The 13,679-nt window shown below is 37.2% G+C and overlaps 1 protein-coding gene across 1 annotated transcript in view; it reads left to right on the forward strand.

The window, feature by feature from the left end:
• Positions 1-13,679, forward strand: part of Rapgef2 (Rap guanine nucleotide exchange factor (GEF) 2) — a 257,625-nt gene that overhangs the window by 16,999 nt on the left and 226,947 nt on the right. The window lies entirely within an intron of this gene.

Below are 13,679 nucleotides of genomic sequence, written 5' to 3' on the forward strand. Positions count from 1 at the left end.
ATATTTTGAAATGGGCCTTCCTGTGGTATTTCACTTGACATTTAATGGTGGAATGTCTTTAACTGGCTCCTATGACATGTTTGTTCTGTAATAATAGGTTTTAAAAATTATTATTTTGAGATTCTGTCAAAGAGTAAATTAATGACACCTACACTGTTAAATTTAGTTCTTATATTTAGGCTTGATTTGCTCATTGTTGACTTTTATAGAGATATAGCCTTGATGCATTTTTTAAAAATGACTTTTTATTTACTAGTTGTACAAAGGGGTTCCAGTCTAGCACCCAGGTTATGAGGACCATGCATCATGATCAGTGTTACTCCTTTTCTTCTGTTTTTCATCATCCCATCCCTACCTTCAGTTCAGTTTTTACATAATGTACATTCAATATGACGATTTTATTTGCTTACTTTTCCTCCCTTAATCTCACTCCCTCCTTTCCATGGGCTATCCATTTTGCTAAATGGTTTATTAGTAGTTCAGAAGAGTTACACCATTGGATTTCTTTCTAAAGTATACCATCCTTTACTAAATTTGTGTGTGTGTGTGTGTGTGTGTGTGTGTGTGTATGTGTATGCATGCATATAATCCTGTATATATTTTCATGTATGTTTGTATTTTAGGTTTAACTTACACACATGAGAGAAAATATATGCTGTTTGTCTCACTGAGCCTGATTTACTTGACTTGTCATAATTTTTTCTAGGTCCATCCATTTTTCTGCAAATGACATAATATTCTTTTTGATGAGTAAAATTTTGTTAGATAGTTCAAATGTTTTTGATCCACTGATCCCTTGTAGGACTCCTGGGCTGTTTCCATCATTGGGCTACTATGACTAGTGCAACAATGAGCATGGGCGTGCAAGTGACTTTAGTGTATCCTCACTGGTAACACTCTGGATAGATGCCCAAGAGTGGTGTTGTTGAATCATAGAATAGTTTTATGTTTAATTTTTTTTTTTTTTTTGCCAGTTGTGGGGCCTGAACTCTGGGCCTGGGCACTGTCCCTCAGCTCTTCAGCTCAAGGCTAGTGCTCTACCACTTGAGCCACAGCACCACTTCTGGCTTTTTCTGCTTATGTGGTACTGAGGAATTGAACCCAGGGTGTCATGCATGCAAGGCAAGCGCTCTACCACTGAGCCACCTTCCCAGCCCATTTTATGTTTAATTTTTAAGGAACCTCTCTGCCTTCCAGAGTGGTTACAGTAGTTTACATTCCCACCAACAGTAGTGTTCCTTTCCCACATCCCTGGCTGCATTTGTTGTTGTTTGTGTTCTTGAGGATGACCAATCTTTCATGGAATCTCAATGTTGTTTTGATTTGTATTTCCTTTGTACCAGGAATGTTGAGCATTTTCTCATGTGTTTATTGGCCTGTCTTACTTTTTCAAGAAGAATCTATGTAGCTCATTTGACTATTTATTAATTGGATAATTGCTTTTTTTTTCACGGAGGGGATTAGTTTCTTGAGCTCCTTACATATTCTGTATAATAAGTCCTTGAAGATGTATAGCTGGTAAAGATGATCTCCCATTCTGTAGGTTGTTTTTTTAGGTTAGTAACTATGTCCTTTATCATGCAGAAACTTTTTTAGCTTGATGTAATCCCATTTGTCAATTCTCTGTTGGATTTGTAGAGCCCCTGCCTTGATGAATGTTGATGGAACATTTTAAATTGTTGAATGATTGCAAAGAGTTGATCAAGTTAAGTGTAGTGTCAGAAATAGATTAGTGTGCTCCAGAGAAATTCTATTGTCCTTATTGGTTGCCTTTTTTTTTTGTCGGTCGTGGGCCTTGAACTCTGGGCCTGGGCGCTGTCCCTCAGCTCTTCAGCTCAAGGCGAGGGCTCTACCACTTGAGCTACAGCACCACTTCCGGTTTTCTGGTGGTTTATTGGAGATAGGAGTCTCACAGTCTTTCCTGCCTGGGCTGGCTTTGAACTGCGATCCTCAGATCTCAGCCTCCTGAGTAGCTAGGATTACAGGCGTGAGCCACCAGCTCACTAATTTTTAGTGAGAGACAACTTGGAATAACATTTAACTTGTACTCTTACTTATGTTGTATTTTAAAATTTGACATGTAGACTTCCTCATAGAAGGAGATATAAGTAGACTATACCCTTTCCCAAAGTGGTGAAACCAAATGTACTTTGGGCCCCTCCCCCATTTGGGAATATTTGTATATACATAATGAGATATCCTGTGGATAGGGCCCAAGTCTAACCGTAAAATTCCTTTTATGTCTTCTATGTATGTCCTGACCATAGACTACTGGTAATTTTTTAAAATGATATTTTAAAACAATTTAGTGCATAAAACAAAAAGTTTCATAGTGTGGGATTCACAAAGGTTTAGCTTTTGAAGCATTTCTGATTTTAGATTTTCAGATTAGGGCTTTCCAGGTGCTAGTAATTTATGCCTGTAATTCCTAGCTACTCAGGAGGCTGAGATCTAAGGTCATGATTTGAGGTCAGCTGGCAGACAAATTCATGAGATTCTTATCTCCTGTTAACCAGCAAAAAGCCAGAAGTGGAGCCGTGGCTCAAGTGATAGAGTGTCAGCCTTGAGTGAAAAAGCCAAGCAAGAATACAAAGCCCAGAATTCAAGTGCTAGAACTGTTGAGAGCATGTGTGTGCATGCACAAATAGGCGTGCTTCTCTCTGTAGTACATTTTGCTTATATGAAAGGCCTGAAATCTATGGGATACTTTTCAAGCCTCCGAGCATGCCTGAGACAACCCCTTAGGTAGACTTGTGTGTCATTGCTATTTTTTGATATTAAATGGCTTTCAATATGTCTTAGATACTTGATGATCTGGAGCTCTTCAGTGACTTTATAAGGGAAGGCTGAGGAATCTGAGGTCTAGTGACCATATTTTAATTTTTATTGGAAAAAGGAGATTCGCCATTCAAAATGTTTGAAAATTTCTAATCTAGCTAGGACTCATGGGGAAAGGAAATAAACACCAAGGGGAGATAAGCTCACTGTGGCACAGGGACAGAACTAACAGACTTGAATATTTAACCCTTCCATTGGGATGAGCAAATTATGGCCCCTTAGCTGAGCCCAGCACCATGCTTTGGATGTTTTATTAGAACAGCTTAGCCTCAGTTTTCACACTGCAGAGGTCTACTGTGGAGTAGCAGAGCCTAAACCTGTAACAGAGGTTGCCTCTTAGATGTCCTTGCTTTTATAACACAGTATGTATTGGGTTGGGGAGCAGAACTGGAAGTGCTGATATTTGGTAGGGAAAGAACACACGTTGCTCTGAAAGTGTATTTTATAATTTTGGGTGGCTGGTACTGTTAATGTAGCAGTATCATGAGCATTTATCTTTACCTTACTTTTTGATAATAGTTTTAAGTTTAAGGTTTTTTTTTTTGTTGTTGGTAATGTAGTGGTGCTTGAACACTGGACTCTTTTGCTCAAGGCTAGCACTCTACCACTTTGAGCCACAACTCCACTTCCATTTTTCTAGTGGATAATTGGAGATAAGTGTCTCACAGACTTCCCTGTCCACGCTGGCTTTGAACTTTGCTCAGATCTAAGCCTCCTGAGTGAGTTGCCAGGATTACAGGCCTGAGCCACCAGTGTTTGGCTTAAGTGTATGCTTTCTTAGCCAAGTATGTGTTTGATAACTGCAAAGTCCTTTTGGTGTAGATTTGACTTAACTTTCCTTAATGATCTACTGTATGAAGTTTAAAAAATATCAGACTGGAGATGAGCTAGGGAATGGATGTTGAACTGGTCAAAACATGAAAAATCCTAACCTGTTTGAGAGGATGGGACAGATTAGGGAGAATGATGGACAGCGGTGACACTGATCAAAATGAATTCTGACATGTTGAATTGAAAGATAATAAAAGTTTAGGAAATATTTAAATTGATTATGTAGGAAGTTACCTAGTTTGTAAGGTAAACTTACTTACTGGGTTTTTATCAAGATTGTTGTTACCTTTTGTGATAAATCATTTAATTCTGCTCTTGGGTTTCTTATGCCGAAAATGCAAAATTCAGCTTATATTCTGTAAGTCTGCTTCCTACCCTGGTTGTTACAGAAATTTGTTCCTCTGCCTCCTGTTCAGCTGATAGACTTGAAAGCTTTATCACACCTCATAAGAATTTCTGGTCTGTCTGGTATGCAGTGTCCCTGTAGTGAAGTCAAGATAGTGCTGGGTGTCAAGTATTTAGGAGTTAGAGGATGAGGGAGAAAGTCATTCAATACAGCCAGCCAGGGCCTTGGCAGCACTGAGGCATGCCCTCCAACTAGACCATGCACACTGGAAGCAGCTCTATACCTTGAAATTAATGACTTTGTATTACAATTTTTTTTGTTATTCTTAATGATCCTGTGTGATGGGAGGGCAGGATATATAACCATTTTTATGTTTTTTTTTTTTGTTGAAAATCAGTTATCATTGACTATGGAAGGTAATAAAAGGAAACTTCCTTTCTCAGGAAGATCAAGTGGTTTAAATGTGCATTTGGGTGTGGTGGGGAACAATACAGTTTCATGCCTTTTAATTTTGCCTCTTTTTGGCCAGTTTCATTAAATCTCCCTCCCCTGGAATTTTCTTTGGGCCCCAGATGAAAACTTTAACTGATTTCTGGGCTCAAGGATAGATATAATTAGGTCCTCTATAATTACATACTTGTAATCTATGCTAAGAGCTGTCTTAACCCAAAGAAGAATAAATAGGAAGGGACCCCAGATGAGTATTATGGTTATTTCAAATCAGCAAAAACAAAGCTTACTTATCTCTGTCACTATTGCTTATTAAATATAGCCAAAGAAGGACTAGGACTTTTAGTTAAGTATTTCTTAATGATGTTTGCAAATACATTCAGAGGGAAGCAATGACAATTTATTCTACAAATAGCATTATTAAGTCAACTATAAAATGTCTATGAGCTGGGTGCCGGTGGCTTATACCTGTAATCCTAGCTACTCAGGAGGCGGAGATCTGAGGATCGAGGTTCAAAGCGAGCCTGGGCAGGAAGGTCTGTGAGACTCTTACCTCCAATAAACCACTAGAAAACCAGAAGTTGCGCTGTGGCTCAAGTGGTAGAGCGCTTGCCTTGAGCTGAAGAGCTGAGGGACAGCACCCAAGCCCAGAGTTCAAGCCCCACGACCGACCCCCTCCCCCCAAAAAAATGTCTTTATCATACTAATTATACTGTGTATTATTTTTCATTTATTTATCTTCACCCAAGGAAGTATTCCCCAAAACTGCAACTTTGTTCACATAGTTTTTGTCTAGATTGCCTTTAGTTTTCCAGTTTAACTTTCTTGAAACTTTGTCTAGCTTTTCCAGAAGTCTAAAGATAGATGAATGGTTTCAGTAAAATGTTTTCCTGAATTAGATTTTCATTATTTAAAAAAACACAAGAATTCTGTAAGACTAATCACCTGAAAAATGTGAGGTGCACTGCTTGATAAACCATTGTGTTGTATTTAGAGATGTCTAATTTTCATTTAGTGTGCAATCCAATACTTTATTGCTACTTTATCTTGTTTGAAATGACTGAAGATGTTTTATCTAGACCTTGAAATTGGATTGAGAGGTAAAATTGTTTACTTTTTATTAAGTTACATTTCTCTACTTTGTATTTCCAAACTGTTGATAATTTGTTTTTTTGTAGTATGCTATGGAATTGGCTTCAGTAGTTGGTGCTTCTGGCCACCATAGAGATAATTTTGAAATACTTTATTAGCATTATAATTTGTTCATCTCTGGAAGTTCTGTTAGTATATGTCAGGAAAATAAGTCTAATGGGACTTGGGTAAAAGTGAAGGTGCATAGTTGAGAGACTGCTTTGGTCATGGTTGGGAAGAGATTCTGGTGGAATTTGACAGTAGCTTCTTGAGGCATGGTGACTGTGCTTTATAGAATGTAGCTAAGGAGAAATTTGCTAGATGTGTGTAATATCAAAGCAGCATTTACAAATAGAAATGTTTTAATGTTTACTTTTTTCCAGCTACTTGTTTTACCTTGGGCTAATGATTCTCTTGTATTACTCCAGGTATTTATGATTAGCATAGTCATGTGGAAAGGATTGAAACCTGTTTTCATTTAAACCTTGCTTCAAGCATAATGTATCATTTTTTGTGCAATTTTTTTTTTTTTAAGGAAGGGAGTAAATGTTAAACATACTGAATCAATTTCCAGGTAGCAATGCTGTTCAAATTGGTTGAAAGTACAAAATATCATGAGGGAGAAGAAAAAAAAAATGACCTTCGAATGTTCTATAAATTCTCAAAAGTGTTGTATAAAGCAATCTACCATTCTGCTGCATGAAAAATTTCCAGAGAAAATATCTTAAAATTTGGTGTATATATATATATATATATATATATTTTTTTTTTTCAGTGCTGGGGATTCAAGACCTTAGTTAGCTAGGCAAGTGTTCCACCTCTGAGCTACACCCCTAACACGAGATCTGTCCCTTAAAAACAAACAAACAAGCCCTTTCATTTTCCTTTATATGTGAAACAGTCTAAATGATTTTAATTGTAATATGTCACTTACCTTATCTTCTGTCCAGGATTAGAGGGGAGGAAATAGTCCCTCCCTGTCATCTGATTCTAAAGATTGCAAGACTTTCTCAGAGTTTCCATTTTAACTCATTAGAGGGAGATTCCTGTTTGCTGGTTGTGAAAATGTCTGTATGGAAAATGTGCACTTTTTCTGCATTTAGGCTGTGTTCTAATGTCCTTCCCTCTGTTTTTCTCAGTTAATGATAAGATCATAGCTTCCAGAAGGGGGAAAATGTTTTTGTGGACCTATCTATTTAGAATGGTTTTCTTAGAGACAAATACCGCTCCTCCCCACCCCCAAGCCTCATTTTTCACTGTCAAGAGAATCCATTCATGTGGATATTGTCTAGAATCTTACTGGCAAACCACAAAAAATAGTGTTCTTGAATTATCTCCTAGGTAAATGGCTGCTTTGTTGGAATTTATTTTGTAAAGTGGTAACTGGAATTTTGGAGGTTTAGTGGGGTTATTGTTTTTTGGAAGTCTTCCTCCATACTAAATACCATCATATCCAGGGCTTTTGATTGTCCCCTTTTAACTCTTGGTAAAATGCAGTTCTCCTTTCTTCAACCTCTCTAGGTAAGTTTTTTGAAGACTAACTTAATGTTTCTTCCTACATGAAGTGTTTTTCTGGTTACTTGGCCTGGAGGTTGAATTTTACGAGATTCTAATTATTTTCAGCTTTTGTGTATGTCCTGGGGCTTCAACTCAGGACCTGGGTGTTGTCCCTGCTTTTTTACTCAAGGCTGATGTTCTACCACTTGAGCCAAAACTCCACTTCTGGTGGTTTGGTAATAGAGACTCTTGGACTTTCTTGACCAGGCTGTCTTGGAACTGCAATCCTCAGATCTCAGCCTTCTGAGTAGCTAGCTAGGATTACAGGTGTGAGCTACTGGTGCCCGGCAAAACTTTTGATCTTAATTTCATAATTATTAGATGCACACATTCTTTCTCTGTCTCTGTCTCTGTCTCTCTGGCTGTCTTAGTCTCTCTCTCTCTCTGTCTCTTTCTCTTCCCCCTTCTCTCCTCTCTCCTTTCTGTCCCTCTCAATTATTGGTGGTGCTAGGGTTTGAACTCAAAGCTCCCCCTACATGGTTGATAGGCAAAGCGCTTCACCAACTTGAGCCACTCTCTCAGTTCTATGTCTTCTCTTAAACTACAAAATTTTTGATGTGGAAAGTATTTTGAATTTTGTGTATTATATGTGTAAATTATGTGTTAGAGAGTATCATAGAAATGGAATAAACAATACTGATGAGTTTCATCCTACTTTGCTACAGTTTCCTAGGGCTTCATCCATGTGGGATAAGTATTCTACCACTAAGCTACACCTTCACCCCTCTATTTATTGTGTGGATATAGCGTTAATTAGGCTTGTAATTATTTTAAATCTGAGTAAAAACTGAGCACTAGTGGCTAACACCTATAATCCTAGCTGCCAGGAGGCTAAGATCTGAGGAGTGTGGTTCAAAGCCAGCCCAGGCAGCAAAGTCCCTGTGAGACTTTTACCTCTAATTACTCAAAAACTGGAAGTGGCGCTGCGGTTCCAAGTGGTACAGTGCTAGCCTAGAACACAAAAGGACTCAGGGACATTGCCCAGGCCCTGAGTTCAAGTCTGATGACCCCCCCCCTCCAAAAAAAACCAACCCAAACAAACAACAAATTTGTTGTTTGCTAGAATTGTTAAAATTTGTTAGAATTGCTTGATGTCAGGGCTTGTAATTCAAATTTTACTTAGTCACAAAAGTAAGCCAAATATAAGAGCTTGAATTCCAGACATGGCATTATGATGTACTGTGTTCTATACTTCATCTCCTTTTATTATGTTCAGAAATGCACATTTTGCTTTCATTGGATTCTGAACTTTTTGTTTTATTTACTTGTTTAAAAATTATACTTAGTTGTACAAAGGGGTTTCAATTACATTTATTATGTCTCTTTATGAGTATAGTGCATCTTGATTAATGTCATCTCTTCCCTTGCTGAATTCATGTTGGATATCAGAAGTTTGGAGATACTAAGTACATATTCATTGTCTTGTAATATCCTAGGAAAGTGTTGAAATTAGTAATATTTTTACTTTGCATTAGCTTTAATATTGTTTGAGGTCTGTTGTAGTAAGGAAGAGGAGCTGACTGAGAGCTAGAGGGAGAAAGGTGAGAGAGAGACAGAGAGGATACAGAGACTGTGTTCTATTTGGTATCCTGAATGACTTCGATAATTTTCATTGGCTCTCAGTTTTCTTACCTGCAAAGGGGAATATACTGCTTGCTGTACCAGTTTTTCAAGGTAGTTGTAAGGCTCAAATAAATCTAATGTATGAGGAAGCACTTTGCAAATGAAAAAGTTTACAACACTGCAAAGCCTTATTATCACTGATAAAAGTATTAGTGCCAGTAGGAATTGTGAGAAATTTATAAAATTGACAGCCTAAGATCATTATAATTTTTGGCTGGTAGTATTTATAGAAGAATGCTTCTTTTGGGCAACAAGACCATGTTTTAAAATTATTTCTTAATTTTGTTGTTCAGGTTAATACTTCTCTGGGTCATTTTAGAAGTACAGTTATGGTGTTTACTTTTGTAAAGAGCTTTCCTTGGTAAATCATTTTTAGAATTCAAAGAGCTATTTTGTAAAAAGTCATCTATACTAGTGTATATCATATATTTTTGATGGGTTTAAGTAAACCCATCCGTACTTTCTAAAGAGGAAAAGCCTTTCCATATGTGTACATGTCTATTTGTGTTCTGTTCCAAGTGGGTTTATTGGATTGCATGCTTTTCAGAGTAACAAAATGTGTAATTTTATGATAGGAAAGCATGCATCTGTAATAGGAGTAAGATTGTGGGATAGGGATCTCATGGCTGTGCCCAGAAGAGGTATTTCTTATTTTTATATTCTTTGAGGTACTGATGATGGAACCAGAGCCTCATGCAACTCTACCAATGTTCTACACCCCCAACTCTTTAGTACCATCATCATCATCATCATCATCATCATCATCATCATCATCATCATCATCATCATCTATTAGTCATGCAAGGGGATTTTATGGTGATCAAGTCCTTCTTCTGAAGCACTTGGAAAGGAGTTTGAATTCTTTCTATATACTATTAAGATTTTACCATTGAAAGACAGCAGAAACTTTGTATTATGTGTTATGCTGCTAGTTATCTTTTTTTTATCTGTTATATCAAAACAAATCAATGCGGTTTTTATTTTCTTTTGCAATACTAGTGTTTTTCTCCTTACTATAAAAGGAATATATGTTCTTTGCAAAAAATTATATTAAAAGATAAGAAAAAATCATTTTGTAATTTCATAAGCCAGAGATTTCAAGCCTTCACATTTTGCAGCACATTTTTCCCCTACACATTAATGTACTGAAAAAAAGCTACATCATATTGAATTTGTAGTTTTTTTTGTCTTTTTGTATTTATGTACATTAGTTCATGACATTAATGTCTAACATCATCACTGAATAGCTCCTGTTCATTGTGAAAGCTGAGGTTCTTTGTGGTTAGTGACTGTTTACTTGAAATTGTAGCATGGATGGTGGGAGAGGCATGGTGGTGGTATATAGCCAGGCTTTGCCCTTATTCACACTTCAGTTCAAGCAGTAAAAATAATAAATGAAACTTTGGTAGATGGAGCCTGTTCTAGGCACAATGTACTTTCATTTGTCAGCACTTGATTTACTAATCCCAACATCAGCCTATGATGGTTGAATCTGTTTTTTTTTTTTTTGGTGGGTGTTAGGGATTGAACTCAGCCTAAGTCCTCTACCACTTTTTCTTAAAGAGTCCTTTCTGAAAGTGCTATATTAGCTCTCTCAGGTCACCTGTTAGTGATACTTAAAGAGTTGTGTTGTTTCCATAATTTTATATTTAGGGAGTACATGGCTAAGAAAGAAAACCTAGGAGTGATGTGGTGAGGCAACTGATATTTAATGTCATGACCTGACTGTTGCCTATGTTTTTTTTTTTTTTTCCTCCTCCGGTCATGGGCCTTGAACTCTGGGCCTGGACACTGTCCCTGAGCTCTTCAGCTCAAGGTGAGCATTCTATCACTTGAGCCACAGTACCACTTCTGGTTTTCTGGTGGTTTATTGGAGATAGAGTCTCATAGACTTTCCTCCCCAGGCTGGCTTTGAACCGCGATCCTCAGGGAGATCTCAGCCTCCTGAGTAGCTAGGACTACAGACATGAGCCACTGGTGCCCTGCTGCCTATGTGTTTTTACTTAGTTTTTTTTTTTTTTAACATGTTTTATTTAGTTCGTACTTTAGTAATATAGGAGATGCCAGTTTTGCAAATGACCAATTGGCTAAGAACACATAAATGTCTGATTTCAAAGTCCTTATTTTTTTCTATCTCCTTAGTGAGGACTTTTACAAAGTAAAGGATATTTTTCTTTATTTAGAATACTGTCGTAGGTTACTTTGGAAATAAATTTTAAGTCTAAAGTGATAATTTAATTAAAATATATTTTAAAAAATTAGACTTATGCGTACAGTAGGGCTGGAAGTTCTGTTTTAAAATTAGATTCAGGCTTAAATAGATTACTGTCACTGGGTGTTAGCAGTTATATTTATTTTTTGTAGACAAGGTTTTGGTATACATGGCCCAGGTTGGCCTTGAACTCACAAACCTCCTGCCTCTGTCTCCTGAATGCAGAGATTACTGGAAAGTGGCACCACAACTGACTACTAAGTTTTAATTTAATTTACTTTTATAGTATTTTGAAAAATTTCATAAAACAAGTTATTTCATTGTCATTAAAGTCTGAGTCACTGACTCATTATTTTTAACTGTATGTAGCCTATTTTACTTTAGGTTACCTGATAGAAAGGTTCATATGAGGGTTTTAATAACATCTAAGATTGACTTATTATTTTGTAGCCAGATACCATATTAAGGACTTTAATGTGCTATCTTGATAACTTCTGATTAGTTGCTATTGGTATTTTGTCTGAGCTTCCCACTCCCCCACCTTGTTATTATCATAAAGGGGCAGTCTTTGTGGAACTTTAGGAATTTTGGCAAGTTGGTAGTCCATTTGAGTTCTTTGGGGTGCCTCAGGCTAGAGAACCTTGGACTAAATTGATACCTTTCAACTTTCCTTTCTTGGAAGAGTGATCGTTGTTTCTCAGCAGGTAGCACAGCTAGTCATCTGCTGGCTTGTCATGAATATAGTATCGACACACCTCCATTTCAGTGGAATTACTTTGTTAATCTCAGGGATGCAGGTTCGACCCTGGGTTTTTAGTGTTGACTAAAAAGGTTGGAGGACAAGTTTGGCAGATGGTAATCTCTCTCCAAAGAGGATCCAAATTCATGTAGACTGCATCAACAGAAGTCTTGTGATTTCAGTAGGTGTATTTTAACTAATTAGTGAGTTGGAGAGTTAAGCATTGTACTGTTTCTTTTTTCCATGAGGGTAGTGGTTTAGCTTGCAAGTGAACTTCAGTGTATATAGCCTATAATACTTAAACTATATATGTTTTAAAATTCAGTGTTTAACAATTTTAAAATGTGCTAGTGTATGTGTGTGTTGTGTGTTGCATAGTTCACAAAAATATAAAAAGGTGTATTATAGAGGAGACTCTTTTTTTCCTCCCTTCTCCCTTTCTGCAAAATTCTCACTTCCCTAATGATGGTGGGTGACTAGGTGCTTTGAGACATTGAAGACAAGTCCATATACAGGCCCCCATAATATATATTTTTTCCCTATCACCAAATTATATATATCTACATATGTCTGTGTACTTCCCTTGGTCTATATACTTGCCCTTGCTTATTTCCCATAAAGTATAATTTGAATATCTTCCTAGGTCAGCCCAAGAGCTCCCTTGTTTTAAGTGTGGGCACACATCCATGCTACCATTGCAGAGTTTTTGGTGCTGAGATGAATGTGCTTGCAGTTCCAGTGATAGTTATTGTCATACTATGGGTATTACAACATTTTTTTGTTCTTTTTGTGCATAAGGATTCAGCTAAGTTGGGTGTAAAAGTCAGATACAACTTATATATGATAAATTTCAACTTTTTTTGTGTGCTGCTGTGAATTGGAAGGCATGTTTTAATATTGCTGCATCTCCAGCCTCCCCAACCTTTCCGAGTATAAAATTCCATGTGTTTTTAACATAGTAAGGATTGGCACTCCCAAATGCCACAGACCAGTTGGCTTAAATAACAGAAATTTGTTGTTCTGGGGGCTAGAAATCCAAGATGAAGATCATAGCCCATTAATTTCTGCTGAGATCCTACATCCTGGCACCTAGACTACTACTTTGCTGTGAGCTTTTGTAGTGCATCCTTAGTGTAGGGATGAGGAAGGGGTATGACAGTAAGTCTTTCTTTCTGTCATTTTCTCTACCTCTCTATCTTTCTCTCTCTCTCTCTCCTTTTTTTTCTCTACATATCATTCACCCTTCTCTCTGCCTTTTCTTTTACAACTACACGAATCCTGTTGGATCAGCATCCCACCCCCTCATGAATCCATCTCATTAATTTTCACTACCCTCAAAGACTGCTATGTTCAATGTGATCATATGAGGGGATTAGGGCTTCAGTAACAGGGATTTTGGAGGAATACAGTTTAATCTATAGTTCAGTCTGTGGTTTCTTAAACATACTGGAGTTGTTTTGCTTTTCCCTTGTGTATGTGAAAAGAATATAGCTCTTTAGTCTGCTGACCAGGGCTCGCACCTGCAAACCTGTCTATTCAGAAGGCTGAGATGTGAGAGTCATGGTTTGAAGTTAGCTTAGGCAAAAAAATTTGAGAGTTTATAGTTAACCTGCAAAAGTTCTGGATTGGTGCCTCAAGTAGTAGAACACTAGCTGTGAGTGAAAAAGCCAAGCAGGAGGTTGAGGCCTTGAGTTCAAGTCCTGGTACTGGCACAAAAGAAAGGAGAAAGAGCATAGTTTTTTTGCCTCTTTATATTTGAACTGTCAGTACAGGGTGACTTTGTGAGAATATCTACAAAGATTTAAACTTACTAGGAAGGATAGTTTATATTTCAGAAACACCTACATTATAGAGTACTAAAAAAATACATGCAATTCATTACCTGTCAGCACAAAGAGTAACTTTAATTCTTAAAAAAATTCTTTATGCTGATGAAACTGATTCAGTGAATT

This window comes from Dipodomys ordii, unplaced genomic scaffold (assembly GCF_000151885.1).
Source record: "Dipodomys ordii isolate 6190 unplaced genomic scaffold, Dord_2.0 Scaffold123, whole genome shotgun sequence".
In the NCBI taxonomy this organism is placed as follows: domain Eukaryota; kingdom Metazoa; phylum Chordata; class Mammalia; order Rodentia; family Heteromyidae; genus Dipodomys; species Dipodomys ordii.